General features: G+C 37.8%; 1 protein-coding gene across 7 annotated transcripts in view; it reads right to left on the bottom strand.

The window, feature by feature from the left end:
- LOC149185909 (5'-AMP-activated protein kinase beta-2 subunit protein) overlaps positions 1-17,275 on the bottom strand; it is a 74,588-nt gene extending 57,313 nt beyond the window's left edge. Inside the window, exons 1-2 of one of the 7 annotated variants that reach the window (XM_089410835.1) lie at positions 16,937-17,275; positions 16,533-16,597 (exon numbers count right to left, since the gene is read on the bottom strand). The gene's annotated coding sequence lies outside the window, so the exon portion shown is untranslated. Of the gene's footprint in view, positions 1-16,532; positions 16,611-16,741; positions 16,791-16,936 lie in introns of those variants that run through there. The other 6 variants (XM_089410831.1, XM_089410832.1, XM_089410833.1 and 3 more) reach the window with 6 other exon arrangements.
- Positions 17,276-23,948: the final 6,673 nt, after the last annotated feature.

Here is a 23,948-nt window from a genome sequence, read left to right as displayed (position 1 = left end):
GTTGTTAACAATAAGCAAGATGAATATTATCCGATATTGACCCTCTCCACTACCTCTGCTTCGGACTTGTTAGGCAATTGGCTTATTGATAGTGGTGCCTCAAGGCACTTCACTAGTTACAAGGAAGCTCTCTTTGATCTGATAGAGAAGGAGACCAACTTGGAGATTATTCTTCGAGATAACTCCACCTATCCCGTAAAGGGTGTAGGTAATGTTACTCTTTAGTTAAATCAGGGTAGCACAATTCATTTGCAAGAAGTCCTATATGTACCAGATCTCAAGAAGAACTTGGTGTCCATTTCGGCAATGGGAGACAAAGGCTACAAGGTGGCCTTCATCGATGGCAAGGTACGTGTGTCGAAAAAGAATTTTAAAGATGCTTTCAATCTTGGGTTTTGAGTTGGCTCTTTATATCAAGTTGGAGGAAGTCTTGCGACACATCTCTTCAGTTCGAACTATGGCACCGGAGGTTTGCCCACCTTCATTACAAGGCTCTACCCGATGTGAGACAAATGGTGACAGGGATACCCGAGTTCAAAATAGAGCATGAAGGTGTATGTTCGGGATGTGTCGAAGGAAAGCTCAAAAGGGGACCATTCCCCTCAAGTTATAGCAAGACCTCTGATATTTTCTAGTTGGTTCACTCCGACATATCTAGTATGATGCCCGTGAACTCTTTAGGAGGATATTTATATTATCTCACTTTTACAGATGACTATTCTCACAAGACTTGGATATACTTCTTGAAAAAGAAGGATGAAGTCTTCTCCTGGTTCCGTCACTTCAAAGCGTTGATCGAGAATTAAACCGAAAAGAAGATCAAGATATTAAGGACTGATAATGGGATCGAGTATGAATCCAATGACTTCCATGAATTTTGCAAAGAGGCTGGCATTAAGAGGGAGACCACAACACCATACACTCCTGAGCAGAATGGTGTGGCGGAAAGGAAGAATCGTACGATTGTGGAGATTGTTCATGCTATGCTCCATGATCAAAGGCTTTCGAAGTTTCTATGGGCCGAAGTTGCGAATACCGCCGTATATGTTCAAAACTGATGCCCTCATCAAGAATTGGATTCTAGGACTCCAGAAGAGATGTTCACTGGTAAGAAACCTGATGTCTTTCATTTTAGAATTTTTGGAAGTCCCGTATATTTTCATGTGCCGAAAGAGAAAAGGAATAAATTGGGTGCATCTGGAAAGAAGGGAATCTTCGTGGGCTATAGTGAAAATTCTAAGGGCTATAGAATCTATGTGGTTGGTCAAAGGGAAGTCGAGATTAGTCATGATGTCATCTTTGATGAAGATATGGCTCTTAGCAAGGTTGACAATCTTCCTATACTAAGGAAAACTAAAGAAGCGGACACCAGGAAGCTAGATGAGAAGGAAGATGAGACGATGCCCGATGTAGAAGAAATTATGGATCTTATTGATCCCCCTCTGCAAGAGCCTTCCTCTTCTAGGAAGAGGCCCTCATGGCTTAGGGGAACACTTGATGATGCCAAAGGACACATTGCACCCAAAGGGACTTTCCGTGAAAGTAAGAAGCCGACTAGGTATTAGGGATACTTGACCATCATGAGCACCATCATTCAAAATAAGCCTTCATTGTTCGAAGAAGCCGTGAAGCATCAAGTATGTAAGGATGCTATGAATGAGGAATATGAGTCCATCATGAAGAACGATGTCTGGGATGTGGTCCCTAGACCTCAGGCCAAAACAATTGTCACCTCAAAATGGCTCTACAAAATAAAGCATGGAGCTGATGGGAGTGCTGAAAAATATAAGGCTCGCTTTGTTGCTCGAGGCTTCTCCCAAAAGGAAGGCGTAGACTATGACGAGATGTTTGCACCTGTTGGCCGATACACCACCATCTGCTCGATCATAGCCCTTGCTGCTTCGCAAGGATAGAACCTACATCAGATGGATGTCAAGACCGCGTTCTTGCATGGTTCGATCAAAGAGGAAGTCTATGTGGAACAACTCGAGGGGTTTGAGATTCATAATCGGGAATCTCACGTATGCAGGTTGAAGAAAGTCCTCTATGGGCTGAAGCAAGCACCCCGAGCTTGGTATGAGAGGATCGATAGCTACTTGATGAAGCTGGGATTCACTAGGAGTGAAGTTGATCCAAACCTTTACTTTAAAGTTGAGGATGATAAGCCTCTCATACTGGTGTTGTATGTTGACGACCTCTTTCTGACAGGTATAGACCCTCTCATTCACAAATGTGAGAAGGAGTTGGCTTCCGAATTTCAGATGAAGGAGCTACGACTGATGATGCACTATTTCCTAGGGCTGGAGGTCTGGCAGAAGCCAAGAGATATTTTCCTATCTCAAGGAAAATACGTGTTGAAAATATTGGAGAGATTCGGTATGGTGCACTGCAAGTCCGTGACTACCCCGATGGAGCTTAACTTCAAGAAGTTATGCAGTAGTGTTGCTGAACCTGCTTTGGGAAATGCTACTGAGTATCGTCAACTCATAGGAGCATTAATGTTCTTGGTGAACTCCTGTCCAGATATATGTTTTGCAGTCAACACATTGAGCCAATAAATGGTTGAGCATCATCACTCACATTGGATTGGTGCCAAGAATCTTCTGAGATATCTTCGGGGCACAATCACTCATGGGTTGAGATACACTGCCGGAGATGTGAGGCTACATGGATATACCGATGCTGATTGGGCAGGCAGTGTGGAGGATCGCAAGACCACTTGCAGGTGCTGTTTCTCTTTGGGTTCTGCCTCGATATCCTGGATGAGTAGGATGCATAAGTAGGTGGCTTTGAGCACCGCTGAGGTAGAGTACATTGCTGCGAGTATGGCCTCCTGCGAAGCTGTCTGGTTGAGGAAGCTCTTCAGTGAGCTGTTTGGACATACATTGGATACTACCGTGATCCTTTGCGACAACCAGAGTGAGATTCGTTTATCGGAGAATCCCGTATTTCATGATCACTCCAAGCATATCGATATCAGGTACCACTTTATCCAGGATATGGTACAATGAGAAACAATAAGGCTCCATCATATCAGTACAGATGAGCAGGTCGCCGATATCCTGACGAAGCCCCTAGGAAAGGTCAAATTCTTGACTTTCTGAGAACGACTAGGAGTCGTTGAGAGACCCTCTTATGAGGGTCCTACATGTTGCATGCATTGAGCTCTGGGAGCTCCGGGGGGCTTGGGTACTTCTTGGAGCAACGAGCGACCATAGGGCGACTCACCCTCCCCGAGTGGTGCATTGTGTATAGGGTGAATGGTTTAGCCTTCCCCTATGATACCGCGTGGCGACTTGTAGGCAAGATGAGTGGTTCATCCCCCTGTTTTAAGAAACGGCCGTTTCGAAACCGAAACGGCCTGGTTGATCCGTTTCACCAGCAAGGAGAGTGACCCGGCCATGGAAACGGTCTGGTTGGCCGAGTCATGGGTGACTCGGCCAACCCGGCCGTTTCCGATATGACTCGGCCAAGTCACAAAGGAACAGCCCAGGCACACGTAAACAGCAAAAAATATATATTTTTTAATTGTTTTTTGTTTGGTTTGGACCCCAAACAGTTATATGAATATGCTAAATGATTTTTGGGGTCCATTTCCCCCTCCCAAACCCTATTTAACACACCCAAGTGCTCTCATTCACTCACAGCAGTCTTATGCATTTGAGTGAGAGTCTTCTTTGAGAGTTAGTGAGCAGTTCTTGAGCTTGTTTTGGAGCAGCAGTGAGGAGTCTTGAAGGAGCATTGTAGCTGGAGTGAGGAGCTTCTTGGGCAGCCATTTGGAGCAGCATTGAGGAGCTGATTCTTGGAGCAAGCTTGAGGAGGCAGTTTGTGCTTGGAGGTATTTTTTTCCACCTCTATAAATCTGTTTTTGCTTAGTAAATTTTAGGTGCATATCTAGAAAGCTTAGAGAGTGTTTTTTGTCAAATAAATGAACATTGAATCAATGTTTTTTTTTTCATTTTCAGATTGTTTGCTTTCATTTCCTAGTCAAAAAATGGCACCTAGAGCAAGAGATCCTGCTTGGGCATATGTTGAAATGGTTGATAGTCAAATGCAATGCAAATTTTGCCATAGGAAAACTAAGGAAGGTCCTGGGGGCATTCATAGGCTGAAACAACACTTGGCAGGAATTAGAGGCCAAATTACCCCATGTACCTCACCAGAAATTGGGGAGATTAGAAAGAATTTGTTGGCCAGCTTTGAGAAATTTAAAGAAGATAAGGCTAGGCAAAAAGACATACAGGCTGAAAGTGGGAGGAAGAGGGAGATACAAAAAATGATGGCTACCAAACCCCACTATGATTTTGAGGGTTCTTCCTCTATCCCTCAAACTGAGGCATCCAACCCTTTCTGATATGTTCCTCCCTCTTTTGCTTTTGTTCAAGATAAGGGAAAGGGTAGAATGAATTTGAAAAAGGATGATGTGACTATCAAAAGTTATTTCACTCCCTCCTCTCCATCAGATGCACATGGTCTTGAAGTTAGTAAAACTCAAATGCAGCCCACTTTAGATGACCATTGGAAGAAAGAATTGAGGGAGACTACTTGTGATTACATAGCTAGATGGTGGTATGATGCTGATATCCCCTTTAATGCTGCTCGTTCACCATATTATGAGCCTATGTTTGATGCCATACATGCTGCTGGAAAAGGCTTCAAAGGCTCTACTATGCATGAGCTAAGGGGGTTTCGTTCGCAGAAAGAAATTCAATCCATTAATGAGTATTTGCAAGAGTTCAGGGTCTCATGGGCAAGAACAGGGTGTACCATCATGTCAGATGGATGGACTGATCAAAGAAACCGTACCATCATAAACTTTCTTGTCTTCTGCCCACAGGGAACCATGTTTTTAAAATCAGTTGATGCATCTAATAAGATAAAAGATAGCCATTTGTTGTTTCAGCTATTGGATCAGGTTGTTGAGGAGGTGGGGGTGGCTAATGTTGTTCAAATCATCACAGATAATGCCTCTAACTATGTTCTTGCTGGTAAACTGTTAGAGGAAAAACACAAGACCATCTTTTGGACCCCATGCGTTGCACATTGCATAGACCTCATGCTTGAGGATATTGGAAAATTAGATTGGGTCAAAAACACTATAGATCATGCCAAAAGCATAACAAAATTTATCTACAATCATACATTGGTTTTGAGCCTCATGAGGAAACACACTGGGGGCAAGGATATTATTAGGCCTGCCATCACTAGATTTGCTACACATTTTTTAACATTGCAATCTATGCTTTCCCAACATAGAAACTTGCAAAAGATGTTTTCCAGTGATGAATGGAATCAAAGCAATTGGTCTAACAAACCAGAACGTCCATGAAGAAACTTTTTGGAGAAAGGCAGCAGAGATTGTGAAGCTTGCTGAGCCACTAGTTAAGGTGTTGCGGTTGGTGGATGGGGAAAGGTTGGCTATGGGCTTCATTTATGAGGCTATGGATCAAGCAAAGGAGCAAATAAAGACGGTATACAAGGATAGAGTGGCAAAGTATGGGCCCATTTGGGCAATCATTAATGAAAGATGGAATAATCAACTCCATCGCCCTATACATGCAGCTGGGTATTTTTTGAACCCACGGTATCATTATAAAGCTAAGGAGTCAGGAGTTTTGAGGGGGGAGGTCAGAGATGGACTGGTTGATTGCATTGAACGCATGATCCCATTGGAGTCTGATCAGCTGGAGATACACCGACAGGCCAATATCTTCAGCAATGCAGCAGGTACCTTTGGGAAGAACCTAGCAAAGATTGCAAGAGAAGCAGATGAGCCAGGTAAACAAAAATTTCAATTTTCAAATTCTTAATAGTTTTACTTTTTTTTTAAAGTTTGTTAAATCGTTTATAATTTGAAAGTTAGATATAATTTGTAATTTTGTTGAGCTAACTCATTACACTCCTATGTTTTTTGCAGCACAATGGTGGGAGGCCTTTGGTGGCCATTGTCCTGAATTGCAAAGGTTTGCAATTCGTATTTTGAGTCAAACTTGCAGTGCATCTGGGTGTGAGCGCAATTGGGCTGTCTTTGAGAGGATTCACACAAAGAAGAGAAACCGTTTGGATCAAAAACGATTAAATGATCTAGTTTTTGTCCAATACAACCTTCGGCTCAGACGAAACCATTTGCTGAACAAAAGACCTGATTCAGATCCCATTGTGTTGGAAGACATTGATCCAACATGAGATTGGGTAGTGGAGAGTTGTCCAGCAGAGTTTGATCCTGATGAGGATCTTGATTTAGATTTAGATCTGGAGACATCAGTTGAACTTGAACATGTTGTTCAACTTCAGCCTATTCAGTTGAATGCAGATCCCAATCCACCAGCCTCAGTCTCACAGCCAGCAAGGACTCCAGTTGTAGGTGTTTCCTCTGCTCAGCCACGACAGAAGCGCAGCCGCATATCTACTCTATCTCAGCTTGCATCTGCTGCAGTTGCACAGCCTGGCTAGTGGTACCACTTCTATAGTTGCAGTTGGGGATGATGATGATGAGGAGGAGCCATGGGGCCCCCTGTCTGACTCTGATGATGATGATCCAGAGATTGATCGACATGATCTTGGCTCCTCTGACAATAGCTACTAGCCAGTGGCCCAATAGTACTGTAGTACTAGTACTGGAGTCTGGTCACCGTCACAGTTTACTTTTGTTGTAGAGGCCACTTCTAGCCTCCTTGGTTATGTGTTTTTTGTTTTGAGTCTTCGATCATGTATGACAGTTGACTATGTATTGCCATTGGGTACCATTTTGATATAATGGATTGGTTCATGAGCCTACTTTGATCATATGTTGTCTTCCATCTATATTATAATGCTGTGTGTTTGGAAACATGAATGAAAATCTTTAAAATTATGTTTTTTTATAATAAAAAAAAATATTTAATGTATTTTTTACAACGACCGAGTCATTGAAATCGAGTCGGCCGAGTCATTACCGTTTCGGAGTCGGAGTCGGAGTCGATCCTCGGCCGAGTCAGGGTCGGAGTCGGAGTCTTAAAACATTGGTTCATCCTTCTCTTGCCGAGGCATCCTACCGGTGCAGTCTGGGACTCATGGGAAGTACCTCTTATTTGGCCTATGAGTAGGGAAATGAGGATAGGGTCCATAGTAGTACTGATGCATGCATCATGTATCTACCGTACTCCCTATGCTAGGATGACCGACATTGATCTGGGATCAATTGGAACTGACGTCAGGTCAGTAAGAGTGATATAGCTCACTCTCTCTTGGAACTGATCTGGGATCAGTAAGAGTGGTATGACACACTCTGGGACTGACTTCGGGTCAGTAGAGGATGGTATGATACATCCTTAATCATTTCTTCTTCTTCATAGTTCAGCGGAGCATAGCCAAGCAGTGCATTTGATGGCAGAGATAGTACCGACAGACAGATGGATTAGCAGATGGAGTTCTCCCTAGTTGAGATGGAGTGTTAAAATTGGCAACTAAGGACAAACTCCATGTGGGTCATCTTATTTATGGCAACTGATATTTCTCTTGGATTCCTCTCATTGGGAGGTGTAGGATTGATTTAAAGATCATCTGATTCCGACATGTATTTATGGAGATATGAATTTATTTGTAAATACTTGACAATTTGTCAAGGTTGGCCAACAAGATAAAATGTGTGGCACACCCCCAGCTTAACCTCAGCGATTTATATAAAAGGAAGATATCTTGTGGCATTATTTCACATCATCTCAACACACATCTTCTCTCTCCTAATCTCATTGGGCCAGTATAGGAGTAGTGTCTCTCACACGTGTAAGAAGAAAGACAAAATTTTTGTTTAGGGCAATGTTGACTATTTCTAGGGCAACGGTGATTGTGCAGGGCTGCTGGAGAATGCGTTGACCAAGCGTTGACCTATGCACGCTGTTTGGGTGTTGTGTTGACCAGAGCATTGACCAATGTTGACTGGTTAGGGCTGACTGCAGGCTATTGATTTCTTGACCGTTGTTTTGACCATTGACCGAGGGTTGTTTTGGGCTGCTGATGTTTGTTGTTGAAGACCAAGTTCTTCAAGGTTGACTTGAGGTAAAAAAGGAGTTGTTTGACTAGCTTTGACTTTGTTGGTTGTTGATATATTATTGCTAATATAAAATCCTAGATCTATGATATTGTACTATCTCTCTCTGTTGAATTATTGAAGAATATAGAAGAATTGATCAAAGGGTTTCCCCACATTGGGGTTTGTCCCTGGCTAGCCGCCACATCTGGTGTCACTTGTCTTGGCTTGTCTTTTGTCCATTTATTTATGTTCTATCAACATTTTACTTTATGTTAATGTGATTGCTAAATTGTGAAATTGACATTGGGCTAATAAGAAGAAATTGAAGTAAATTGCTCTAAGCATAGAACATACCATAACTTAACAATTTCCTTAGGAAATTTGTTTGTTTGTTTGTTTTTGTTTTGTTTTTTTCTTTTGCTTGCTCAGAGTCATCCTCTTAGTTAGATCGTTAACAACTTGCTCATTAGTAGAAATGTATTTGAGCCTCACAGTGCCTTACTCAATGTGCTTCGACCTATCACCATGGTCATCACCAACACTTGATCAAAACAATCTTGCAAGCAACTTTCGAAGCCAAACTGCTTCACAATAGGCTGAACAAGCAACTATATACTCAACTTTGTTGAGAATTCAATGTGCTTTAGATTAGGGTTGATTTCACTATCATGACAATTACTTGCGAGTGTTTGTTGGCTTATTATTATTATGTTTTGTTATTCTTCTTCAAGAAATTACCAAAATGTACATGAAGATCACAAAGAAACAAAAGAACACAAGAAATTAAGCTCTCCAAGCTAGGGCCAAAACCCCACAAGGGGGGAAACCCAGAATGTTAGCACTTTGTAATTCCTCCAGGCTGAGGAGAGTAACCCAAAGGTAACCACAAACCAAACTTTAGGGCTGGAAGCTAGCCCTTCCAAACCCAGAGAGGGATCTCTCTTATGAAATCTTCTAGATTTTAGGCTAGGTCTATAGATCAAGGTAGAATAATTTTAACAGTTTGATGGCAAGGGAGAGGGAAAATCCATTGGGCATGGAGTCAAATCAAGCTAATGATTTTCAGTGCTATGATGGGAAATGAAGAATCCTTAGACAGGGGCAAGGTAGGCAATCATTATGGTATCTTTGTCAAATTTTGTTGTAGAGAGGTGAGTAGAGGAATAAGGAAATTGATAATATCTAAAGCATCTACCTAAGGATGAATTTTAGATATTATAATGGAGAAAAAAACACTGAAATGTTTAGTTATCTATAGCAAAGCACCTGAAAGTGAATTCTGAAATAATTTATTTTAACTAAACACTGAAGATATAACATTTAAGCATGGCTATAACAGAAGATAAAGAAACATAAACAGGAGATAAACATCACCATAAATGATTGACACAGGAATCCTTGAACAAGTAGATTTCAGCCTTCATCATTCACTGAAATTTTCAAATAAAATTGTACAATGCACAATGATTCTTCTCTATCACACACTGACCAACCCTCTCTCATAGAAATTTACAAAAATATAAAGGAAAAACTCTTTCCCAAGCTAAGGAGGTCAAGTTCAACCATTTCCCCAAAGACAAAATCCGTTACATTAAGATTTGGAATTGTCGGCTAGGAAATAGGGATCAAATTTTCTGGAAAATAAGGGTCAAAGATTAGATCATATCTCTTGAATCATGATAATTGTTACAAAAATGAAGGAGGTTTTTGTAGATGAGCTTGTCATTTAGAGAAACCTCTCTTAGTTTTCGAAAATTCTTCTCCAGCTCCTTAGAATCTATGCCCAAAGATCATGACTAAAACATGAAATGACGAAATCTAAAAAATAGGTTGTAAAGATTCATTTGAATCTTCCAATCTATGACACTTGTGAAGAAACTGAAGGAGGTTTTTGTTATTTCGCTCATGTTTTAAATGTTCAAGCGCAATGCAAAAGAGAATCGCAATAGCAACTCATGGTTACAAGAATATGATGTACTATCTGATTTGACCATGTCACTGACTGAAAAGACATCACTAACTTGTCCCAATAATGAAAGACCAAACCAATTATTGCCTTTATCCATGACTTGGATGACATATTAACCCTAGACTTACTAAACCTAGACCCTTTAAGAACTTGATAACTTGATTTCTTTCACCACTCAAAAATTTAGTATATCATATCCTAACTTGACACCAAGACTTGATCTTTATGAGATCATAGCAACCCTTCACAAATTAACCAGAATAATAAAAAAGACTAAACTAACTTGACTCTGATTACTATAACATAGGACACTAACAGTTTGCTAGAGGTGTCATCTGGCAATATGTTGAAGTCAATGCAATGTAATAGGCAATGTTGGCCAATACAATTGTCTTGTTGTGCTAATTGATCTCATAAACTTCTTCATATATAAATGGGGCTATGTCACTTTCCTATCCTAGTGGAAGCTAGAAAGAAACTAAAAAATTTGCAATGGTGCTTACAGTATAGGGCCATGGGGGATTAATTTTAATCACTTGATCTTCAGCTTTAATCGTGAGGAGGGGCACTCCAAAAGCAATGCTAATGTGGGTTCATCTCTTCATAATTTTCTACGATAACCAAAACTTCTAGGCTATCATTAACAATATTGGAAGGTTTTTGGATAATAAAGTTGTTTGGAAGGCAAGTTCAACTTATGTGCAGATATGTGTCAAGGTAGACCTTGAGAAGGGGCTTTCGAAAGCCATTCCACTCAATCTATATCAATGATGTCGAACAAAGATCCTCTTATTCCTAACATCCCTAGGCCCTATGTTAAGCCCCTATACTACTAGTGTAACCCCTTATTGTTATTAGTATAACCCACTTATTATATTGATGTACCCATGTAGTGCCCATATTGTTACTATTGTGCCCCATAGATGCCCACTATTGTTATTATTGTGCCCTTACATTATTATTGTTATGTCAGCTCTGATTATGTTATGACCCCTTAGGCTCCTATATATAGAAAGGAGGTCTTTTCATTTGTATCATCTAAGAATTGTTCATTTATGTAATGTAAAGGAGGTTGCCCCCTTGAAGAGGCTAAATTCTAAGGCGTTCATCTATCTTTTCTATCTTTTCTTGAGCTAGTTTCTTAACATTTGGTATCAAAGCTTTGAATTCTAGGGTTTCGCTGCTCCAAACAGGTCATTGTGGAATTTTCGCTATAACTTTTTTCTGTGACGTTTCAGAAGTCGCAAAAAAAAAACTCATTTGAGAAGAAATCGCGCTAAACCTTGGGTCCGAATTTCAGAGCTTTTTGCGCGATACTTGCGGAGATATGATCTAAGGAATTTGGTATTTTTGCAGACTCCTGAATTACATTCAAAACAGGTGACCTGGGGAAAATCGTCATAACTTTCTCTCTGGGGATCGGATTGAAATTTCGTAAGAAGGTACAGAAAGAGGACAGAATATAGTTTCTTGTATGCATTTTTCAGATCCAAAGGTCGAAACAGTGACTCGTGGCACGTCGTACAAGTTCGCTCTACTGAACTAGTCTATAATCAAGTCACTGTGGGAGATTTCGCATAACTCTTCCTTGGAGAATCCAATTTGGGTCAGAATTGTGGCATTGGAAAGAGAACACAAAGGGCTACTGCAGGTCACAAATTCAGAACTTAAAGATCCGAAAGTACAGAGTTACAGTCGTTTCAAGGTCGAGCTCCTAAAATCAAGAAAAAGCAAGACGAGGAAGTTTGATGGCAAGGATCCGGTAAATTGGATATTTCAAATGGAGCAATATTTTGATCTACATGGTGTACAACTGTTACAAAAGGTTTGTATTGCATCTTCATATTTAGAACCAGATCAATTTTTATGGTACGGAGGGCTTTGTTCTCGTAAACAACTTGTTACGTGGTCAATTTTCACGGAGGAAATGATAGCACATTATGAGGATACAAAGAGCAACACCTTCTTTAGAGCAACACCACAACAATTGGAAAGAGTAAAAGGGCTTTGTGACATAGTGGAAAGTAAAATTATGGAAACCAGGAAGCGTACCCCTAACAACTATAAAGATGGAAGTGTTGTTTCTCATAGCCTTCCACAACCTACATGGGTTACACCACAACAATTGGAAGAAAAAAGAGAAAAAGGGCTTTGTTACAATTGTGATAGCAAATGCACTAAAGGTCATAAGTGTGCTGAGAAGAAATTATTTTACATAGAATATGAAGAGGAGGAAGAAAAGGATCAAGAAACATCAAAAGAAGAAGATATATGCCAGGACCCCACCCTAGAGAAGAAGAGATGAATCAGACCATATCTTGTAAATCATTGGCAAGAATTACCACTCCTCAAACTCTCAAGATAGAAGGACATATCAAGAAGAAAAAGGTGTAAGAAGTGAAATATCACATCGAGAAAGAAGAAATGAATCCAACCATATCTTGTAATTCATTGTTCGAAATTACCACTCCTCAAACTATCAAGATAGAAGGACGTATCAAGAAGAAAAAGGTTCAAGCAGTGAAAGATCACATCGAGCATCAACAACAAGTTCTCCAACTTTTAAAGGATAACGCCACTTCGGTGCAAAATCAAACGAAACAACAGGTAGATCAACATCGTAGTGAAAAATGTTTTGATGTAGGTGATTGGGTATTTTTACTGCTACATCTCAAGCAAGCTATTTATGAGAAGGAAATGTTGGCAATATTACATGCACTTAAAAAATGGCGACCTTACCGAATGGGAAGACTCTTCAAGGATGAGGCTGTGGAAGCATTGTTTTGTGTTATTTATATTATCCAACCAGATTGGATAAACGAAGCAAGGGATGAATGGAAGAAGGACGAAGAAGTATGGCCACTTATTCAAAAGTTGCAAAAGATCCCAATTCAAACAATATTGCTAGAAATTGAAGAGTACGGAAAAATCATATGGGAACCTGGAACAGTCACAGAAACAAGAACCCGACAGCTACAAAATCGATCAATTTCAGAGTATCTCATCAAGTGGAAGAACTTACCCGCTGAATATTCCACATGGGAGGACAAGAATTTTATACAGAAGCATCAAGAACTACTCAAGCGTTGAGGACAACGCTTTTTGAAGGAGAGGGGCATGTTAGGCCCCTATACTACTAGTGTAACCCCTTATTGTTATTAGTATAACCCACTTATTATATTGATGTACCCATCTAGTGCCCATATTGTTACTATTGTGCCCCATAGATGCCCATTATTGTTATTATTGTGCCCTTACATTATTATTGTTATGTTGGCTCTGATTATGTTATGACCCCTTAGACTCCTATATATAGAAAGGAGGTTTTTTCATTTGTATCATCCAAGAATTGTTCATTTATGTAATGTAAAGGAGGTTGCCCCTCGAAGAGGCTAAATCCTAAGGCGTTCATCTATCTTTTCTATCTTTTCTTGAGCTGGTTTCTTAACACCCTAGCTCAATAGTGCCATCATTGAGGCAAGAAGAGCTTAAAAAGGATAGGGAACTATCAAATGCTTAGCTCTCAACAGTTAACCATTTTTTGATTTTACTGACCCAAAGCAAGATATAATGTAGATTCTAGAAGATAGGGAGTCTTAAGGTACACAAATCACACATGGATAATGACACCCCATTAACCATTAAGCTCTTGTAATGAGAAAAACCCTATAGTTCTATAAGAACATCCAATAGATTCAAGTTATTATTTGATTTACAATATCCTCCTTTCTTGGTTTTAGTTAAAGGAAGGCTCTCACTAATACCTTGTAACAATTGAAAGAGCATTTTCACTTTTCTTCCTAGTATAGGACACAATTTTTTGGTTGAAATTATTGCCTTTTACATCGCAATAGGAGCCACTCTAAAGCATGGAGGACACACAATATCATGTCACTAAACGTCAAAAGCATATGAGTCCACAAGCCAATCACCTTTTGAGGTTTCTTCTAGTTTCAACCAATTACACACATGAACTGCAAGTTTCTCGTGCATCTTGCACAACAAAACAAGAAAACATAACAAGAAAAAACCATTTCAAACCAAAAGTGTACAAGCTCAAAATCTTTAACATGTGCCTTATGAGAACTTATTAGCAATTAGACCACAAGTTTTTTATCTCAACTTGTTGGCTCATATTGGCATTCGTGGAAGTAATCTCTAACAACTTAAGCAACCATTTTTTAGAAGATATAGGACAAAATGATACACCCATAAGAGACTATCGCAAATCTTCAATATCCACAACTAGAGGATACTCCTCTTGAAAGGATGACTTGCACTATTGAATAGAAGAAGATAAATAAATATTTCGTCAACAAGAAAATGAACTTGCTTTTGCATGCCAAGTGGATTTCTCAATCCACATTTGAGAAACAATTTCCTCATTTAGAGAAGAAATTGGGGGACAAGTTCCATCTCAAACAAGTATTTAAAAGTAAGCACCTTAGGATAACAGAGATAGGATTTCATTTTATTGCCGCTTACTAAAAATCATAATATTGTGTGTGTAATGTGGTATCTAACCTTGTACTTAACGTGAATTTGTAACAATCATTCTTGTAGCAAAATAGAGATTTTCACTACTTTAAGAAGAGTAATTACATACTAGGTGTCAATCAAATATTTTAGGAAATTCCTCTATTTCACAACAACAACCTTGTATGTATGGTATAAGTTATAGTTTTCAATATTCACTAAAATTATGTATTCTCTTGAGCAAGTTGGTTCTCCTTTGTTTTGGTAAGGATATTGATTTATATTTTATGCCGATTTGTGTATATCATGAGCGGATGAATTATAAAAGCCCCTTTAGTATAGTTGTTGATCATAAAGTTCATGGGATCACTGATATTATTATGCCAGCTTCGCTTTCAAGGATAAATTCCATGATCCCTCGCACTTTGTAGGGTAATACTTCTGACGTCTATCCATTGTTGTCCAACGTCTTCAAGCAAGGACTTGTTCTATCGTAATGTTAAATCTGATAACTTAATTTGTCAACGAGATGCTAACCACTACAAACATTCCAATGACTTCATGCTTAGTGTGTCTACAATATATGAGTGATAAAGCAACAAAAATAAGGGAATGTATCCTGAAATTCAAATATATCAAACCAAATACAACAATAGGAAAACCAGTAAAACTACACCATAGTATCATATTAGATTGACTCAAAGCCATAACTCTCTAGGGAAGAGATGAGAATTCATGAGAATAATGTGAATGTTATGGTTGAATCCTTGTTCAAGTAATCCAAATCTAAAACTTAAGGAGACATTATGAAACAAAACTACATTGCGGAGGTTGAAATTAAAACTCCCATTAAAAAAGGAAGTACACAGATTCATTAAAAATATTAAAAAGAAAAAAGTTCAGAAAGATCACCGGAAGAATAAGAGAAAGTTATTTATGTAAACATCTGACAATCATCAATGGAAAAAAAAAGGATATTTTTGTGTAATTCATGGCTGGTGTTTACTAATTAACAATGTTTATGCTAATGGGGTTGCCATTCCAGCAGTGATTGTGCTCGGCAGATTGCCAGTCAAGGACTTGCTTTGCCCATGTACGCAGGGCACTTGTGGTGTCCGGCCTCTTTAGACAATTTGTTATATTTCTCTTTGAGCTAAAAGAAATACTTTCAGAAAAACATTAACAATGTTAATAAATATAAACATAAACAATTTAAGTGTCGGATAGGGATTGAATTAACCATCAAATTTCTGACTAAATATCAGCCATAGATATCATACCATTTCAAACTCCCGACGTGAAACCTTGACTTGATAAGAATCAAGGATATGACTTATATTGCCCAGTTTTTGTGCTTCATTAAAGAGTTCAGAATTAAAGCACTACAATAAAAACACGTAAAATTTTGGAACTATTTCCATATTTGTGGCAGACAAGAGGTTGACCCTTTATAAATCATTTCTTTCAAACAATTTGTACAAGCTGTGGGATAGAAGCTGACAAAGTAAGCTTACTTAGCAGTTTAGGTCAATTATAGTTGTGGCCAATGTTGTTGGGCATTTTGACTAGTTCTATATTGTCAAGTGCCCAGTTCAAATTCCCATATATAAGACACACTAGTCTATGCGAACAGATTTACTAGGGGTGCCATCTATGAACGTCGAAAAGCATCCACTGAAGTTTCCACGCCATTTTTTTGTTGAAAAGAAAGAAAAAGTTTTATTGCTTTTTTTTCCTGTATTTCAAGTTTTGCCCCATTCTTTTAAAACCTTGCCGAGTTATTTCCGTACTCATTTTTTGCAACTTCGTAAACTATGAACCGTGTAAAAGGATGCTGAGTTTGCTACATCGTTAAAGTTAATATTCTCTTCTACCCTTCTACTTTTTATTCTTCGGCTTATTTTAACTTTCTCGCTACCCACATGAACTTTGGACATAAGACGTACATTCTGTAATGCATCCCAACCACCGGAAGGAAAAGGCTAATAAAGCAGAAATAACCAAGTTACAATCCTAAAAACCCATTAAAATTTTAAGTACAGATGAAGAAAGTATCGACTCCGTTCACGATCATACCTGATAAAGAATATTAGGGCGTTCTGTGTGACTCACGGCTGCTTACAAGGTAATACCATGACGATCTGCAGAAAACAACTGGAATGCTTCAAATTGCTTGTCTTCTTAAGAAGCACACTCCCTTAAAATAGAAAAGGCATGGCACGCAAAGTGGTATGGAGTCCTCAAGCAATATGCCAAAATAAGTAAATCCCTATAAAATATATTACCGTGCGCCTTATTTTAAGCTATTGGGTCTCACGGTCATAAACTTTAGCATATACCCAATGGAAAGACAAAGAAGTAAAAACCTATATTAACGGCATAAAACCTAATTCTCCGTTTCAATTTTTAGGGTTCCAGGTTCATATTCATGACAAGCAACGAAAAAATGCGATGGATCAATGGCAGGCAGTCATTGATACCGTAAAATACCTCGATTCCGATAAGCTCCGACCCCTCTTCCTTCATCTGTTGTTTTCGATGGCGATAAACAGTTAAATTACCACATCAGGAATGAAAGCAAGCCAGAGCTATGGTAAGCTTCAATCCTGCAATCCTAAAACCACGCTGGTTTTCTGCTTGCTTTCGTGTAATACCGCTGTTCTTTCTCCAAGCTCCGCGGCAAGCATGGGTGGGGCCGCTCTTTAGTCCGCCTCAGGTGTATATTCACTTTACATATTCCGAAGCAGTCACAGTCCCCGAGAATGGAAATTTTCCCCCACAACGTTAACCACTTTCCCGATGTTTATATACTTGGCCGCTGCAAGCAATGATACTTTGGAAGACTATTTTTATTGCTGGCCTCACATCAAGCCGTCAAACATGACCAATTTATCGGCGAGGGTTTTGTATTTGTCGCGGTTTGAAGTTTGATTATTGATTTCGCAATGTTCCACGCTAACCTAAAACGTTTTACACAAAATTATTAAAATAGAAAATTTGAGATTTAGTTTTTTTAATTTTTCATCGCTTTCAATTTACATTAATTAAAAGAAAAAGCTCGTCTTCCTCGGACGTAAGGAAACAGGTTAACGGCCCAAGACCCAGAGGCATCTGGCAGGAGTGAGAGCCTGCTCCCGATTACGGACCACCAGCAGGGTTATGCCAGGTGGCGTGGTTTTCCTATTTAACAGTGATGAGTCAAACCCAGCATTCGCGGATAGCAGCCAGAGATGGCTGTCCTCACTGTTGGTTTGACACCTGAGATGATAGGTTTTACCACCTTCGGAAAAAAAAAATTAAAAGAAAAAGAAAATACATTAATTAAAAGAAAAAAAAAAAACTATTAAAATACATTAATTAAAAGAAAAAGAAAAAACTAGTTTAATAGTTTTTAATGTGATTTTATGGATTTTCTGTTGACGAAAATTTAGAGGTGAAATCTTGATTTGTGTTATTTAAACTGATTTTTTTACTATACATATAGATTCAGCACCCTGAAAAAACCCTAGGGCTAAGGCACTTCGATTGTGCAGAGCTTACCCATCAAACTTGAAATTCCTGCCGAAAATTAACAGGGAATGATACATTTGAGTTATTAAATAGGTAAAAAATGATTTTTTATGATATTTTCAAACTTTGAATTGGTCCGCGCATTTAAAAAAAATATTAGTCTTAATTAAAATTAAGAAAATTTATTGGAAAGGTAAATTTGAGTTATTAAATATGTAAAAATTGAATTTTTCTGATTTTTTCAATGCTTTCAATTGGTCACATTAACATTAAAAAGAATGTAGTTTTGTTTTTGATTGGTTATATTTTTTTATGAGTTTTAATTAAAATTGGAAAAAAAATATTGGAATGGTAAACTTGAGTTATTAAATATATAAAAATTGAATTTTTCTGCTTTCAATTGGTCTACACATTTAAAACAAAATTATGAGTTTGGAAAAATTATTGAAATGGTAAATTTGAGTTTTTAAATATGTAAAAATTGATTTTTTTTCCTGAATTTTTTAATGTTTTGAATTCGTGTGCATACTAAAAAGAATGTATTTATGTTTTACGTTTTACTTTTTGTTTTTGTTGGATATATTTTTTTTATGAGTTCTAATTAAAATTCGAAACAAATATTATTGGAATGGTAAATTTTAGTTATTAAATATGTAAAAAATGATTTTTTTTATATGTTCAATGTTTTGAATTGGTCCGCACATTTAAAAAAAAAATGTGTTTTAATTAAAATTCCCAAAATTTATTAGAATGATAAATTTGAGTTTAATCAAAGAGATTTAGAACAATCGGTGAAGGAGCCTACTGTTAAAGTGCTCCGTAAGCAAAGGTCACCAGTTCTAGTCTTGCCCAACATGCGACTCAGGTCGCGTGCGATCCCAAGTGACTTTGACAGCTTAAGCCTGATTTTCAGGATTGACACACTTGTCAACCAAAAACAATGATAAATTTGAGTTATTAAATATGTAAAAATTAAATTTTTCTGATTTTTTCAATGCTTTGAATGGGTCTGCACATTAAAAAAAAAATGTATTTGTGTTTTACGTTTTGTTTTTTATTAGTTATATTTTTAAGAGTTTTAATTAAAATTTGGAAAAATTATTGAAATGGTAAATTTGAGTTATTAAATATGTACAAATTGAATGTCTCAAGGTTTTTTAGTGCTTTGACTCCGTTTATACATTAAAAAATGTGTTTTAAATAATTAAAAATAACAATTTATTTCAAAATTGTATTGTCAAATTCTTGTAAAAAAAGTCAAAATAACTCAAATTCACCCTTGAAAAACTTTTCAAATTTATAATATGAATGGCATAAATTGTTAGTAGGATTAATGCTTTTTTAATCTCCTAAAGGGAATTAAGGGCACATGATATTTGAAGGCATATGACTTCATTGTTGTAGGCTCAAGGCTTAAATTGTTTTTTTGGTCTTGGAGTATGACCCAAAAGTATTTTTGATTGGTTAATGGTTGATTTTTCTTAGACATAAGGAAATAAGTTAATAACCTAAGACCTAAATGCATTTGCTATAAGAGGAATTCTACCTTGTTACAAATTACCAACGAGTTATTTTAAGTGGCATGATTTTGTTTACACATATTGATATAACTACACATTAGGTTCTTGAGATTGTATCAACAAGTATTGATAGCCTAAAATATTATAGGATTTTTCCTACTTTGGGGGAAAATTAACCAAAAGTCATTCCCTAATTTGATTGATGTACGATTTGTGTTTTTTAAAAAATGTGGCATTCTTCATTGTAATGAGTGTTTTGACTCCTACCACTTAGTGTTTTTGTTTGCAATCCCTTTCAACATGGCTTATCTAGCACTTGAGAATGAAGTTGTAATGTTATAGGCCCTCGTGGACATTAATAAGACAAGTCACATTTTGTTAAGAAACTATAAAAAGTGTTAAAGAACAAAATCACAACTCTATCTCCGAGGAGTAATGCTTTATGCTTTATCAATAAAGCCTTGGTTGAGAAATTCATGGGGTGGTAGTCAAATTAAAAATATTTAAATTTCTCCTATAAGAACATTGGCTTTCGATGATGAAAGGATCATTAAACTTCTTCCTATGTAGATGTGGTTATATCGCTTTTGTATCCCATTGGAAGCTAGACAAAAACTTCATGGGGCCTCGGGGGATTGAATTTAAACATTTGACCCATGGCTTCAATTTTCAAGAGGGCATTCCAAAAGTAATGTCAATGTGTTTGTCTCTTGATAATTTTCTAGGATGACAAGACCTTGTAGTTTACAGTCCCAATGTTGGAAGGCTTTTGGATAAAGTAGTTTGAAAGGCATGTTATTATTCTTATGCACGAATTTGTGTTGAGATATACCTTCAGAAGGGGCTTTCAGAAGTCATTTCACATATTTATATGGGTGGTGTTATATTTAGGAACTTGATGGTGAATAATAACCATTTACAATGGCAATAGTAATCATAGTAAGAAAGGACCAACCACTCTATCTATGCCCTTGAATAATGAAAGCAAACAGTGGATAGAAGGAAACAAACATAAATTATAAAACCACCCTCCAAAGTTAGAACATTTTCCTTACCCTGAATTCACAATCCTAGAAATTATTTCAAAATTCTAAAAAATATGTGAACATAACATTTCAAACAATACATAACAAAAAGAAATAATGAAAAAAAGAAAAGAAATAAAATTAAAAATAAAAAGGAAATAAATAAAGCAACCAAAGATAAGACACATCATATTTGCTAAGCACTAATGACAAATCCTTAAAATCCCCACAAGCACCATTAAGTTAATGCTAAATAAGAAGCTCAATAATGTGAGCCAAAGTAAAATATAACCTTCAACCCATAGCCATCACTAAAAATTACTTAATAAAAGTTGTACATATTCATTGCATGTTTTTTAGGAATCAATATGTGAAGTAGTGTTGAAGATAATGAATTAGAATGAGAACCTTGTTATGAAGCCACTTCCCTTATTTTTCATGCGAACTGCAATAGTATCTTGTTATTCATATGAAATCAAAGATACATACATAAACATGGCTCCGCTATAAGAAGGAAACCACAAAGTATGTGTTGTGCTCATTCCAGACAACATACACCATCCAAAGCCAGGAAAAAAACTTTACATTCAAAAAACCCTATCGTCAACCAACCCTCAAGTGATATGGATTGGATCATTATATTGTTTTTCATCCATCTTAATGCATTTGGGGTGGAAAAAGTGGAGGAATCAGCTCACGAGACCATTTTTACCGGCAAGACCTAGTTTGGCAAAACGGAGTCTGAAACCTTCTGGGAGCGTTTTGAGACATCAAATAACAGTTTTGGGGGATAAAAATTTGTTGCTTTAATATTGCACCATTTCATGTTGTTCTACACACAAATATCTTTCCAATGGTGCAAGAAGCGTGTCAATCAGAGTTTGTGTGCAAAAGTTATGCCACTGAGAAGTTAACCTTCGTGTTTTCACACCTATAGTTCGAGAGGATGTAGCATCATCCCCATTATTCATGGAAAATGGGCTAGCCACACGATTATGATGTAAAATACTCTAGAAGAGTCTATATTGTAATTCTATCTAAGAGTTGATATAGTCAAAATTAACCACTAGTAGGCTATCAGGTTGTGTTATAACCAGACCACTAGGAGGAACATGCATTCAATTCCTTCGAGAGACTTTTGTTCCATAGTTTAGGAAAGATATCCAGGAGAGATAGGAGGTAGAGCACACAGAGAGGAATTGTGCATTGTAGCAACCCACAGGCCACAGACATTACTTTGTACCTACAGCCATATTTCCAGACAAAGAAAGAGAGCGAAGCAGCCTCACCTTCCAACTAGGTTTTCTCCCGAAAGGTTTTCCCAAAGGCATGTCTTGTGTCTTATGTGTGTGTGATCTTATTTTGTCGTTCTCTAATTTTTTTGCATAATTTCCATTCACATTCATTCTCTAATTACAGTTAAATCTACAGATCTTAAAGTTTAATAAAACTGTAATAATGTAGAATCTCATATTTTTAATATAATATTATTAGATCTGTTGTGACGAACTATCCAGCGAAATATCCATGACAGTTTACAAATCATTTGGTATTAGAGTAGGCTTCTTTGGGTATTTTGTGGAGATTGCAAGGATCTAGATTGGCGGAGCCGAAAATCGCAAAACCTGAATCATGGTTGATGAATCTATAAACGAACCTTGTGATCCTGCAGAGGTGAGGTTTATGCGGTTGGAGCAACAAGTTGTAGATATAACCTGCAATGTAAGTCTCCTCATGACAACCTTGAATAGCAAGTTGGAGATATTTGAAGAAGATTGGGGTTCAAATGTAAAGGACAAATCAGAATGGGGATCAGAAGATCGAGGAGAAACAGAGAACCATTTAGAGAAAGAACCTACAAAATATCAACCCAGTTCGAGTGTCGTGAATCAATCCCTATCTAAAATGGAAGCAAAAGTCGATATCAAACTATACCATGGCGAGATTGACCCTTTGAAGTTGAATCACTGATTGCAAAAACTGGAAGTTTATTTAGCATCCATCAGATTGAGGAAGGACAAAAGATCTCATTCGTGTGGCTGAAATTAGAGGGTCATGCACTGAATTGGTGGGAGAGCCACACAGAAACCCTGAGGTTGCAGGGAGAACCTCTAGTGACTAAGCAGGAGGATTTAAAAGCCCTCATTAAGCCACAATTTTATTCCATTGGGTACGTGAAGGATTAGTAGGATTAGTGGATCCGGTGACATTATTTAAGGCAAAAGTCAGGCCAAAGCGTGCAGGAGTACACCACGAAATTCAGAAAGATGGCTATAATGTTGGGTATATCTCCAAAGAACCCAAATTTACTACTCAAATATTTGGGGGGTCTGCACTGCCATCGGTGTGAGTAAGTGATGTTGTTCAAGCCCAAATCGGTGGATGAGGCTTGTGTACAGGCACAGTACTTGGAGAACATAGACCTGAAGAGAAAGCAATCAAGTGGATCCAATTAGAAGGAGCAACAAGAAGCTTCTAAGGAGGGGAAGAAGAAGCAAAAAGGGAAAAAATATAAGAAGACAACAGCCACAATGCACTAGTGCAAATATTCTAGCAACCACTGCAACATTGATGGCCATACAGAGGAAAAATGTTGGAAGTTGCATCCAAAGCTAAACCCGAAGAACAAGAAGAAAGATAACAAGAAGAAGAATCTCATGGCCACTGATTCGAGCAACCAAGTTGAAAGCAGCTCAAATGTGGATGAGAAGATCATTTGTATGTCAGTACAGAAGGAGGTGAATTTGAGTAGCCTTCGGTAACGAGAAGATAAAGAAATGACCAAACTCTTCCATATAAAGATATAGGTTAAGAAGACAAAGATTGATCCTCTATTTGACTTAGGATCACAGGTGAATCTCACTGTAGCAAAGCTGGTCAAGAAGTTGGGGCTTGTAGTTCATGATCATCCAAACCCATATCCATTAGGATGGGTAAATAAGGATGCAGAGCTGAAGGTAATAAAATAATGTAAAATTATATTTGCTATTAGCGTTGATTTTATTGACCTAGATGTGGTTCCCCTTGATGTATGTGGATTCGTGTTTGGGAGTCCATAGATGTACATGTGTGATGTAATATTCATGAGGAGAGCCAACCACTATCAGCTCATCAAGGATGGAAAATCGTTCATGATCAACGCGCACAAAGGCAAGTCGAAAATGTCACTAGTAAGTGCCAACTAAGCTAAGAAATTGATCAGTTCCAGCAAGAAGTACGTTTTATTGTTTTTAAGAGAAAGACAGCCTAAAGAGGAGTTAATAAGAGTCAAGGCATCCCTGGAGCGGTGTACTAAGAAACATAAGCAAAAATTGGAGGAGTTGTTATAGGCATGCAAGGATGTGTTCTAAGAGTCTAAAGGGTTACCACCTAAGAGAGAAGTGGAGCATGAGATCCAGCTATTGCCAAACTCCCCAGTTCCAAATATTGGGTTGTAC

This window comes from Pinus tabuliformis, chromosome 3_1, assembly GCF_031772625.1.
Source record: "Pinus tabuliformis cultivar Carrire ecotype Pingquan chromosome 3_1, CPIR1, whole genome shotgun sequence".
Classification (NCBI taxonomy): Eukaryota; Viridiplantae; Streptophyta; class Pinopsida; order Pinales; family Pinaceae; genus Pinus; species Pinus tabuliformis.
Note: the sequence above shows the minus strand (reverse complement) of the source record. Positions and strands in the feature narration are given on the sequence as shown.